Raw genomic sequence first — 13653 nt, forward strand, 5'->3', positions numbered from 1 at the left:
AAGAAGAGTGATTTCAAGAAAAATACTTTTTATGTAAAGACTTTGGGCTTGTCATAGGTTGTAAATTTGGTTATACTGCTAAACTTTGCCAGATTTTACTTGCTGGTTTGTGCAATTCCTTGGTGGTGAGCAAAGTAGTTGCTTAGCTATTGCTTAAACCATTAGTTCCATAATTTTTACTCTGAGGAAGAAAGAGCTTGGCCTTTCCTCCTTCTCCCCCTTTCCCTTTTTAACTATTCCTTGAGTTTTTAGCTCTGCCTAAGTAACAATCAAGGGCATTCTCTTAAATTTAAATCTCATTCTTCATTTATAAAGTTATTAATGTTCCTTTTCAAGGTCAAGTATGTTCTGCAATGGAAAAAAAATAGTCACAAGAAAAAAATAAATCTTTTTGACTGCAGACACTGATAAAATTAATGATGTTATGGTACAAAATCCTTTGCCTTCAGATTTTCCTAAATTTGGATAATGATAGTACTGTGCCACCTACGAGTCTCTGCTTTAGATTGGGACCCTGTGGTGGTGGTGGTGATTCAACACAGAACAGAATGCATAACAGAACACAGTCCACACAGTCCTAGCCCAAACATTTTCAATTAGGTCATTTTTTGACGATTCTGTGCCAGTTTGTATTGTGCTTCACCTCATTGCAGTGCTTTAGCAGAATAGAGTGTCTTTATAGAAAGTAGAACTGATCATAGGGAATATCCCCAGCATAAAGGGGCTGCCTGAATGACACTTGGCAGGCTGTGTGTGGGGCTGGGGAGAAGAAGCTGGGATCTCTCACCTGGACAGATCTCATGCTGGAGAAAGAGTGAACTTCATACAGTAGGTACCACTAGAAAATGCATCTTGTTACCTCATGTATGGGACTGAGAGCCAGAATTCCAGAGTTTTTTGGATGTTTGTACCTCACATTGGGTGCATCTACACATGGAATTAATACACCTTAAGGTTACTGCACAGCAACTTAAGGTGCATTAAATTTGGCCTGGGACTGCATCTATATGCGCACCTTGTCAGGAGCAGACTTGCTCCCAGTGCCTGACCCACTATGCCCTGCTACTGGTAATCACCATAGTGCCCCAGGCACAGCTGAAAACTTGGTGTGGGGTGCTGAACTTTGACAGCACCCCAAACAAGCCTGTGCTTCTCCACAATGTGTGCCACTGCTTGGAGGGGTATCTCTACCTACACTCTGAGTCTCTGACCCCCATAACCAAGGAGATTGTTGTTGCCATTGACAAGTTTTTCTGCATGTGACAGACCTTTGGCTGCCTATCTGGGAGGGTGCTGGCTGCTCAATAAAGTCCTGCACTACTGCCTCCTGCCTCCCTGCAAGCTGGGAAGGGGAATAATGGTAGGCAGAGGGGAGCTCACCCAGACTGAAGGGGGAGAGGCACACCCCCTGTGTAGGTGTCTCTGATTCCAGGTATGTAGCCCAGAGGTGGGCAGATGAGGTGGTGTTGGCATAGGTGGCTAGGGTGCCCCCTTCTCTTCCCCCCACCCTTCTCCTTGTGCAGGTCTTACTGGATGGGTGTGGCAGGATGTCCTGGTGGACAGACTCTGAGCCTGGCAGTGGAAGTATGGTTCCACTGCCTGTGGGATCCTGGGGTATGGAGCTCCAGGTGCCTGGCCACATGGTCTGTGGCCCCCTGTGATAAGGAGCTGGAGCTAGCTGTGGATGGGGCCATCCCTTGCCTGTCTTCCCCATTGCAGGTGTTCACCCAGAGCTGCTGGGGCAGGTGCTGGACCAGGCTGCCCAAGCTGTAGGATGAGGCCAAGAGTGGGAAGTGCACTGGTTCCTGCTGCTGCTGGTTTAAGGGGCCCTTCTCTAGAGAGTCCTCATCAAGGCTAGCCTGTGGCACAAGCTTTGGCAGTCCATCTATGCTTTAGTACATGTGATGCTTGTTGCCTGGGTCTCTTGGATCCAGGATGCAGTCCAGCTCCTGCATGCAGGGCATGGTCCTTCAGGCAACCCTGGCCTAGTGGTTATGGTCTGTGATGCGGATTCACTGAGCCCACAGAGCCTTCTCCTGAAAACAGCACTGCTGCCAAGACCACTCATGGCTGCACTTCTGCATGCAGGTCACCATGTTTTCATTGAAGACTATTACTCAAAGTATCAAGGAAAACAGTATGGTTAAGTATAACTTGAATTTTAAAATGTCCTGCGAGAGTACATGGAATGCTGGTGTGTGTACGTATGTGTTCATAAATAAAAGCAAGACCTATAAGAATTTAGATTCCCATTCTGAGACATCTGATCTCATTACAAAACCTGCATTAAAAGGTAACATAAATGGCATGCCTTCTAAGCAAAAATCTAAATCAGGCATATTTCTCCCCAAGACAGTTATATATCCCACGTTATTTAACTATAGAAAGTACTACAAGACTTTATTCAAAAAGAGACTCTAAACTAATACATTTTTAGCTTTGTCACTGCTAAATAGAAGCAATAAACACCTGTATGTATAAAATAATGTTCTCTCCCTAGTTCACTCTATTTCAATTATACTTGAAACAGTAGTCAAGATTATATATTTTATATTATATATTTTACCTCACTGCTTGCCAAAATACAGTATAGTTGGTATCTGAAAACAGTCCTATTATTGAAAGGTTTCTGCATCTCCTCCCCCATCCCCACCTCCAGTGACTATGTGATGCATAGCATTTGTTCTCTTAAGCCTTTGACATAAGCAGCATGTAATCATGGTTGATTTGTAAAAACGTAAGATGCTCAACAGCATTTTTATCATGCTAACATATAAAATGTGTATGTTACGGCAAAGCCTGCCAAAGTCTTTCCAGTCCAGCCATAGCTCTCACATTCCCAATCGGGTGTTTAATTTTGATCTTTATCATAAAAGAGAACATTTGTTTTCTTTAAATGTGCCGTTTGGATAGGAATTCAATATTGAACTTTGGTATGTATAAAATATAATTTAATTAAAACTTTCAAATATTTCTAATACAATATAGATTTTGTTATTGTTTTTATTAAAACAGTAATTGAGCTCCTGAAATCTAAGAAAATAAACTAAGAAACAAGCCATCATGGTCAAAGAGCATCTTGTTTATATCGTGCAGTACCAGCCTGAATTATAGAGCCTTTTTCTCTTTTGTTAGCTATTTGTAGTATCCAGTAGAACAGTTCAAATATTAATCCAGTAGATGATTTAGTAAATTTTGACATTCTTTTCTTACCCTTAGATTCTGACCTGTACAAATGACACATTTTTCTCTGTGATACCCAAGTCTCTGGGCATATTTGGTATATATATTATAGTAACGTATGAAGAGTCCACTGCAGGCTTCTCATGTACCAGTGACCACTGCAGGCTTCTCATGTACCAGTGACCTTTCCAACACCTGGGATGTGAGGACCTAAATGAAGGGTAGCTAGAATTTCATCTGCTGCAGTTAGTTGGGCTACTGAGGGGGTGTTTACATGGGCACAAGAGACCATGGAGCTTAATTAGAGTGGCACTTGGCTTGTATTAATTTTTCTCTCCTGAAAAGTCCAAATTAGCCCAGGTGGAGTGCTCTCCAAATGCAGCTCTTCTACTTCTGATATTTTACCTGTCCTGGTTATTTCTGCTTGCTACTTTATTCTGCTCTACAGACACACCCTTAGATGGGTCTGAGACCCTTAGACCTTGTTGCATGGTAATTTTAGGTGTCTTCTAGAGCTCTTACTCCCTGGATTGGCTGCATATAAACACCTTTTAAATGGGTTAAAGCACTTGTTATTTGGCTTCAAGTTATACCACCTGAGGGCAAGAATATCTCTAATTTGCCAAATTTTGCTCTTGTTCCATTACAGTGTGGCCATTCCCCCACAACTATTCCACCCAAGTTGAAGTCCTTCAGGATCCTTGGATGCTGTGGCCCTGCCTGAGCCAGGGCAAGTGGGGATGCCAGGGCCCAGCAGGGCTGGTCACGGTGCTTTGCCCCTGGATACACTGGGCTGAGTGAGTGTTGCAGCCCATTGCTGCCTGGATAGCCTTGCTGTTCCTGCTGGGCAGAGTGCCATGGGAGTGGGGGTTGGGGTGCCTCTTGCTGCTGTTCAGACCAGCTTGCTGATCTCACCAGGTGGAGTGAGCCAGTCCAGACAGCAATGGGACATTGAGGTTGGGGGCTGCCTGTGAGCCAGGACGGGTTTGTCACCAAAGGCTACCTTTGGATGGTCATTCTTTTCCAGTAGAGGACTGCTGCATGTGGACTGCATCACATGCAGCACCCTACCCAAGAGTTCCAGGATTGCTCCAGCCAGTTTGGGGGACACACTACACAAGGTGCATGTGAGTTCCAGGTGCAGCATGGGTCCCAGACCAGCTGGAGCAGGCACGGTCTGGCCAAATCAGCAACCACATGCAGCATGTGGCAGAATAACCACATGTGGAGTCCATTCCAGCTGCTCTGGAATCTGTGCTGCATGCAGCACAGGTCCCAGACTAACTGGAGCAGCCACCGGATCAGATATGCTGGGGTAGAAGAGAGAAGTCTGTGGGCTGGATCTGGCCTGAGAACCAGTGCTGGCAGGTGTGGACAATGCAGGTCTGATCAGACTCAGGGACAGCATGAGGGGCCAGTTGGCTGGACTCCACAGGCCAGATGTGGGTTGTACATTTGACACCCTGGTCTAGTGATTCCTTCCCATACATCCCATATTATTAATATTCCATCAGTATATCTTAAGTATACCCAAGGGGATGAGGGGGAAGCTGTGGAGGAAATAGACTTCAATGTCTGTCATATATATGTTGACGTATTGGGGCCCATATGTGTGCCCGTACTGGTGCTGGTACAGGGAGTCCCCACATCTGAAGTAGTTGTGTGCATGGACAAAATTGAAGAATGTGGTGGAAACAGAAGCAGTGTCCTCATTGGGGATAATGTTTTTTTATGGCTTCTAATCCATAGTCATGAGGGATGTTGATACACAGAGATTTAACATTCATGGTAGCTTAAATGGTATTAGCTGGAGGCTTGTCAGTAGAAGCTAATTTCTTTAGGAAATCTGTGGTATCTTTCAAGTAGCTGGCAGGTCCCATAGGATTGAGCCAATGTAGCCAGAAACTCCTTCCATGATGGTGGCAGTGCTAGACACTATGGGATACCTGAGTTGCCAGGTTTCTGTATTTAAGGTAATAAATGCAACTTGCATAGATCCTTTTGAAAAACACACTAGTGGGATTCTGCACCTTTAAGCACCTCAGGACATGTTTGTACAATGCAAGGTAGGGCCATGGAGACAGACCCAAACTGGCTGGATACAGGCTAGCTCCTGAAGGAGAAGAAAAATAGCTCTGTTAGCATGGCACTGCACCCTGGCTTATTTATCTCTGCTAAGAGATCATGTTTATTTGCCCAGCTATAACAGCATAATAACAGCATAATAACGCCACTATCTTGGGGCATGTGTGGATGAAATGGGGGCCTTAAATTGTAGCGGTGGGTTTTTAAAAACACCGCTGCAATTTAGGGCCGATTAAACCCCTGTGTCATGCACACACTCTGCTGACTTATCTGCCTCTCCAGCAGCAGGGAGGGAGGGTGAGCTGCCAGCAGACAGAGTGGTCCCTGGGCTGTGGTGGGGGAGGCTTGTGCTTCCCTTCACAGTACTGGTGCCCTCCCCAGTGGCACCCAGCCACAGGCAGCTGGCTCGGGCCTGAGAGCCGTGAAAGGAAGCAGCAGACCCCCACACAGCTCAGGCAGGCAGGCAGGCTCAGGGTGGCCGGGGGGGGGAATCAGGCTCACTGCTTTCCCAGGCTGCTGCCAGGCTGCCTGCAGGGCAGCCTTCAGAGCTGTGGAGCTGCATGGAGCCCGGTGCTTCACTCCATAGCTGTAGGGGCAGCAAACTAAAACTCCTCAGAGGAGTTTGTCTGCTGCGCCCTAAGTCATTTAAGGAGCATTACACCACCGAATTTCCTACAGCGGCTGGAATTAATGCATGATATGCCACTGAGGCATGCAAGCACAAACACCATTAAAGCAGTGCAAAAGTCTGCTTTAAAGTGTCATGCACACATGCCCCATGATTCATCTACACACAGACTTATTTCCTGTTCCATGGCTAGCGCATGGAACTTAGTCCGTGCCAGGCATGACTTCAGTGGGAACTAATCCCAAGGGCTGGGCAGCAGGGCCCACCCCTACCTCCCAGCTGTTCCCAGATCTGTGATTGGAGCCAGTTGGCTAGAGCAAAAAGATAAAAAGTTCCCAAGAGAAATGGAGGCTGCCAGGCAGTATGATGGACCAGAAGGAGGGCTCCAAGTGCTGGGCCAAGGGCAACATGGTGGTGCCCAGTGAGAAAATAACATGGCTGGGTGGCACCAGCTTGCACACCTAGGACTTCACCATCACCAACCTCCTGGGGATGCAGCTCCTCCCCCCCCCCCCAGTCACCACCACCACTGCCAAGGACACGGACAGCACTGGGTGATAGCATCTTGCCACTGGGACTGGGCTTCCTCTGCAGACATCCCTGCCTGCTGCCTGCTCACTTGCATGTCCTGCCACCCCACACGAAGAATTCGCTGCCCCCCCAACTACACCACCCAAGAGCAGACTAGCATCTGGGCTGAGTGAACACATGCTGTCCTACAATAGCCCACAGGGTCCCCTGCCACCTGCAGGTACTGGAACACGTACCCCTCATGCACACCTTCCCTACCGCCCCGCCACACTGATGAATTGTGGAGGGCAGTAGAGGGCACGTGTTAGGAGTGGTGCCAAAATACAAGTACATCCAGGCTGCCATTTTCCCTGAGGCTGGCTCTGTTTAAGGTCATGAACTGTTTAATTTGTTTCTTTATAGATACGTGAAACTTCGTAATACTCTAACTGATTTGCTCAAAGTCACTGCATCTATTTCCTGCAATTGTGAGGCAAGCATTGAACAAAAAATATAGAGCTGGGTCATTTATGGGGTTACTTTGATGCCTGTGTATATGGCATGATTTCTTATTACTTTAATTCATTTTAAATGACCATGTATTTTAATCATGTCTTTTCAAGATATGCTGTTTATGCCTTCATGGTTTATTCCTTCTGAGGTGTCACTTAAGATTTTCTTTGTGTATTAATAGGCACGGCATTATGTATATGTCTATCACACAACACACTTTGGATGCAAACAGTTACACTCCGCTATACCTGATAATGCTTTGTGAGAAGCACTCTGAGTTACAGCAATCCCCGCAACCAAACAGAAGTTCAGTGTTAATTCCAGGGGGCAAGGGGACTCCAGCTGCTGTCTGGGAGCCTGCATCTGCTTTCCCTTAGCAATGGCCCCTCCTCTCTCCCAACCTGACACTGTTTCAGAATGGGAGGGGGGAAGAGAAGGGAGGAGAGGGAACGTGTTCTTGGAGTTCATCAGCCAGGGGAATGGGGGAGTCCTCATTTCAGGGGGTGGAGGCTTCAGTACATTTTCACATTTACCCACCCTGCAGCAGGGGCTAAAAAACCCCAGACCCTCCATTCTCTTTCCCCCCTCCTATCCTGAAAATAGCACAAGGTTGGCAGACAGAAGTTACAGAAGACACTGTTCTGAAACATCTTCATCTGACGCTCTTGCAATGAGGGGTCAGATTTTCACCAGATTGGCCAGTTTGTCTGAAGCCATTTTTGAAGCTGTCTGAAGCTTGTGTTTGGTCAGGGCTATAGACCACTTTCTATGACCAGATTGCGCAAAAATTGTCACTTCTGTCTGCACCCTCTGTGCTCTTCCCTCCTTCGTCAATTAACTACAGCTTTTTAGTTCTATCAAGCAAATAAATTAGTAAATACAGCAGAAAACTGATTCACCCTTTGGTGCTGAGAGTTAGGTTCTGTTTGCACCAGGAGGTCAATAAGGAAGTACTAATTTAGCTGAGACATTTTTTTCTAGAAGAGGTAAAACTAGTAGACCATATGCTATGTCTTTAACAAATTTGCTGATTAATGTTACTAGATGTTGTTGTTAAAGATTACTAGATTAATGTTTTTCTTTTCAATTGTTAGCACACACGTACCATTGTGTAATTTCTTTAAAAAACCAACCAAAAAACCTCTATTAACTTTTATCAATAATTCTATTAATTATCAAGGGCCACAAAAAATTATTAAGGGCCACATTACAGAGCCCTGCAGGGGAAGTGATGTTGAGGGGTAACCAACACAGGTTTGTGCCGGGCCCGATCCTGCCTGACTAACCTGGTCTCTTTCTATGACCAGGTAACAAAAAGCTTAGATGTGAAGGAGGAAGTTGATGTCATCTTCTTGGACTTCCAGAAGGCCTTCGACACAGTGTCCCACCCAATTCTAGTGGGCAAGCTGAGGGACTGTGACCTTGATGAATGCACAGTAACATGGGTGGAAAACTGGCTCCAGGGGCACACCCAGAGGGTGGTGGATGGGTTGATGTCGACCTGGGAGGGTGTGGGCAGTGGAGTCCCCCAGGGCTTGGTCCTTGGGCCGGTGCTGTTCAACATCTTCATTAGCGACCTGGACGAAGGTGTGGAGAGCACCCAGTTCAAGTTCGCTGATGACACCAAGCTGTGGGGTAAAGTGAATATACTGGCAGGCAGGGACCACATCCAGGCAGACCTGGATAGGTTGGAGAAATGGGCGGATCTGAACAGGATGCGGTTCAACAAGGACAAGTGCAGAGTGCTGCATCTGTGGAGAGGGAACCAGCATTATGGTTATAAGTTAGGGCCTGACTCTCTCAGCAGCACAGAGGCAGAGGCAGAGACAGATCTTGGAGTCATGATGGAGGCATCACTAACAGGTCCAGAGAGGTCTTACTCCCCCTCTATGCAGTGCTGGTGAGACCGCAGGTGGAGTACTGTGTCCAGTTCTGGGTGCCACACTTCAAGAGGGACATGGAGAACCTGGAGAGGGTCCAGAGGAAGCCACTTGTATGGTTGAGGGCCTCCGGGGCCAGCCCTATGAGAAAAGGCTGAGAGACCTCAATCTCGTCAGTCTCCGCAAGAGAAGACTGAGGGGGGATCTTGTGGCTGCCTACAACCTTATCAGGGGCCACCAGCAGGGACTCGGGGAAAGTCTGTTCACCAGGGCCCCACTTGGAGTCACCAGGAACAATGGCCACAAGCTGAGGGAGGATAGGTTTAGGTTAGATATTAGGAAGAACTACTTCACTGTAAGGGTGGCCAGAGCCTGGAATAGGCTTCCCAGAGAGGTGGTGCTCTCACCTTCCCTGGAAATCTTCAAGAAGAGACTGGATAGGCACCTGGCTGGGGTCTTATGACCCCTGCCAGCCCCAGTGCTCCTTCCTGCCCATGGCAGGGGGTCGGACTCGATGATCTGTCTAGGTCCCTTCCGACTTAGTGATTCTATGATTCTATTGTATTTTCTTGGGAAGTTTAGTCTCTTTTTTAATATAAAAATAAAGTCTGGTAGTACTTCCTATAGTTAAATATCTTGGGATATAAAATTCTCTTGGGGAGAAATATGCCTGGCTTAGATTTTTGCTTAGAAGGCATGCCATTTATGTTACCTTTTAATGCAGATTTTGTGATAAGATCAGATGTCTCAGAATGGGAATCAAAATGCCTATGTTTCGTGCTTAAATTTATAAACACACACACATATTAGCATTCTATGTAATTTTACAGGATACTTTAACGTTTAAGTTATACTTAATCATACTGTTTTCCTAGATATTTTGAGTAACAGGTTTCAAAGTCAAGTGGGAAAAGGCAGTATCAGACATGTTTGCATCATGAGTTTCTCTAATGTCTATATCCCTTATTTTGGTTTCATTTTTCTTGCATTATATTGTTTAAAAGCATATTATTGTAATGTAAGTATTTCAGAATTATATATATATATTTATAAAAACAATTCTTGCCTGAAGCGGTACATGTTGTGGTGATAAATTGCAAAATAAAGGTGGCAAAGCACTTAATTCAATTCCCAGCTTATTCCACCATTTCGGCAGATATCTTGCTTCAAATCATTTGAGGACCAGTGAGAATTAAAGGGAACTGTACATGTTTAAAGTGGGGCATGTATATAAGTGCCATGCTGAATCAGAATCTAAGTCATGGCCTTTGGTGGTGGTAGGTGGTGACAGCTGATGGCACTGATATAAGTTTTACTATTTGTTTAACCTTACTGCCTTTTCCTCAAGAATTATCATGAAGGAAAGGATGTTTAAAACCACTGATGCTAAAATGTGAGGTCTTACAAAGATAACTGATACATGGGTGATATGTATAGACTTCTCAACATTTCTGTTTACCTGCTCCAACCTTCAGATTTTTTAAAAATAATTTCTCTCTAAAAATTATGCTTGCTGGTTAAAATGATCAAACTCTTTAATTTGTATAACCTTCAGCATTCTTGTTTCTAGTACTAATGCTTTAAGGCTTAGTTAAAAACAGTAGAAATTAATCATTTTTGTTTGACAAACCCTTTGAGAAGTATAACTTGTGGTCATAGATTTCATGGCTTCTTGACAAACAATAGAGGCCTGAACCTAGGTGTCTTGTCCACATTCCAACGCAGGTAATTTAGTTTTGTCTTCTGTCGTTTCCTTAGTACTTTCTGCTGGGCTATTCTTTTTTTCTTCTTCTTCACTTCAGAACTGTGGTATAGTGCCCCTTTACATATCCATCATGTGTCTGGGTGGTTGCAGTGAAATTATTTTATACTTTTACTAAATTCAAAGGAGTGTTCTTAAATTTAACTAGATCCTTAGATGGAAAGTGATGCAGATGTACAAGTATGTTTATAAATATATTATGTCATTAATTATAAATATGTTATGCCATTAATGCCCATATGCAGCATGCATTTCAAAAGACCCTGCAATGTATTCCCAAAGTATTGTGTATGGTAAGTATGGGGCAGCTGGACTCTATCAGAAGTTGTGATCCAGAGCGGGAAGATGAAGAAGAAAAAATACAAAATTAAATGTTGGCAGCTTCCACAACAGATATTATATTTGAGAATTTGTACTAGGAACAGCAGGCAATAGTAGTTGCTTTAGCTCAAACTCTGCAGTTCATGCTTCACAGATAGCGCATAACTGAGATAGCACATTGATCTGGCTGAAGTTGATGTTTGCAGTTTATTATATCAAATAGAGATATTAAAACCAAGGAATGGAACAAATTCTAGAACCGGTATATAACTAGCTCTCACCATTACAGCTAGAACATATTAGCATGGTTTGGTGCACATTCTTCATGTGAATTATACAAGAAACATGCAAATGACAAAAATCCTATTTCTCAGGTGACTGCATTAACTCATACAGTAAATTTTTGTTCAGATGGTGAAAGAATGTTCCTGTGTAAACAGTCCGTTATAAATCTGACTCACCTATTCCTTTTCCATGGAGAAATGTGTACAAGAACACTGCAAAATGGAGATGCACTTCTTTTTTACCTATTAATTCACTTGTTGGTACAGAGGACAATGTGGGTCAATATATTAGCAAAATATTAATTGGAACTGGGAAGGTGAATGTAATCCTGACTGGATCCAAATATATACATTCAAAGCAGAATGACAAACAGTCTGATCTCTGTAAGTTGCAATGATGCACTTTGAGAAGATGGCCTTGTGGCATACTTTATATCCTGTAATTTACTAGTTAATGTGAAAAAACAGTATTGATTTAATACTCTCTAATATTGGTTTACTGTAATATGATACAATTTTGCCTTGGAGCATAACCTCAGTGAAATCAGTTATAGATATATTTATATAAGAGCAGTGTGGTAAATCACATACCCCAGAAGTTCGACTAAAAATTACAGTTTGCACTACATTGTTCCCTCTATGTAGATTTCATTTACACACACACGCGCGCACGCTTTTAATACATTTAACTAAATTTTAATTAATTAAAAATTAAGCTGATATTCTGACTGTAGATGTCATACTTATTTATGTCAACAAAACTATAGTATATGACTATCAGAAGCTAGATTATCAGATTTGTAGAGAATGTTATGCTTATGCATTTTAAATTTATGTACCTACCATGTATGCAATTTATTTCTGTAGCCTGCTGTGAAAATATTTTAACTCTGGTTTGTACATAACTCTTGTTTATTTTTAATGCTTTTCATTAAAATTCTTTGCTTTACTGTAAATGAGTCTGTTCATGAGTAATAAAGAATTAGTAACTGAGGCCCATCTCTGGGAAGTATTTAGGTGCCTAACCGCCATCAATTTTTATAGGGATTCGGTGCCTAAATATCTTTATGGATCTGAGATGAGACATGTTTTTATATTTCATATTTTTATCAGTTGGCATTAAGAAACTGACATTTTTGGGGGGGGGGGGGAGTGTTGGGTTTTTTTTGTCCTGTAAGGAAATCCTGACTTTATGGAAAGAAAAATCAAATTTAGGAAGACACTTTTCCATTACATTACAATTAATATTTTATTATATTAGGTGTAAGAGATACCTTTCAGACACTGAGAAATACAGTCAAGTGGACTAAACTTTCCATTTAACTTCACATTTCCAAGCTTCTCTGGGGATGTGGTATCCAATATTTCTATTAAATGAGAGCACATAGAGTAGAGTTCAGGTTCCCTAAGGAAAACAAAATATAGTTAGCACAGATTGCTCTACAGATTCATAGACAAAAGGGGGTAGAGGGAAACGTCATATAATGGCAAGTCTGTCAACTGATGGTGAATGGAGAGGGGGGAAAAGTTAAGAGCCACATTTTGCTGACACATGTATCCCCTTGGTGGCATTTTGCTGACATTCTCACTGACTTCCCATGAATGTAGATTTTGGCCCCTAGGCATATGTCTCTTTAGTGCACTTAAGTCTTCTACTTTTAACTTCTCACTTTTTGTCTATCACATGAGTCTGAATATGATGATAGATACCCTGTGGTACTTAAAAAAAATGTATTTTAAAGGTATTTATTTAGTTACATGTATGTCTTATCGTACCTTCTCACTAATTAAGATCAGAATTTCATTTCCTCACTGTTGTAAATTTTACGTATTAACAGTTTTTTTACATATGAAGAACATGATCTTACAACTGTGCTGCCAGGTATAGAACTTACTATTTTATTTGGAAAAAAAGTGTTGCCAGGAGTTTTAAAGAAAGAGGAAATGTATATCATGTCTATAATATATCTGGATAACCTTTATAACTTTTAAAAGAAAAATAATAAAATCTCAGCATTGTTGGCACACTAGCTGCTTCATTCTGATAGATGAATACTTTCAAAAGTTATAATGTCAAGTTGGTTATGCACTGTTTTATACCTAATATGTGAATACATGCCATTAGTGATCACTATAATCAAAAGTAAACTATTTATTCAGCTTAGGAGAGCCCTGATTGAGCAAAAAGCTTAAGCCCTTGAGTAGCCATATTGAAGTCATTAGTGGTTTGCTGGATCAAAACCTTATGCTTCATGGTGTTTATCCCTTAACTTGTGTTCAGATTTTTAAAAAAATCATGAATGTTTGTCTAATACCCTATGCCTTCTTTTAGAAAAGCAGTAATATTTGCCAAATAACTCTGACCATTTATAATGTGGTTTGAAATGACTATTTAGATTTTAAAGAATGCTGTTATATGTTAATACAGTATTATAAAACAATGTGGAAACATCCTGTTTTCTTCTGGGAGTTGATTTCAGTTTTCAT

This window comes from Crocodylus siamensis, chromosome 8, assembly GCF_052110815.1.
Source record: "Crocodylus siamensis isolate JL-2025a chromosome 8, ASM5211081v1, whole genome shotgun sequence".
NCBI classification, from domain to species: domain Eukaryota; kingdom Metazoa; phylum Chordata; order Crocodylia; family Crocodylidae; genus Crocodylus; species Crocodylus siamensis.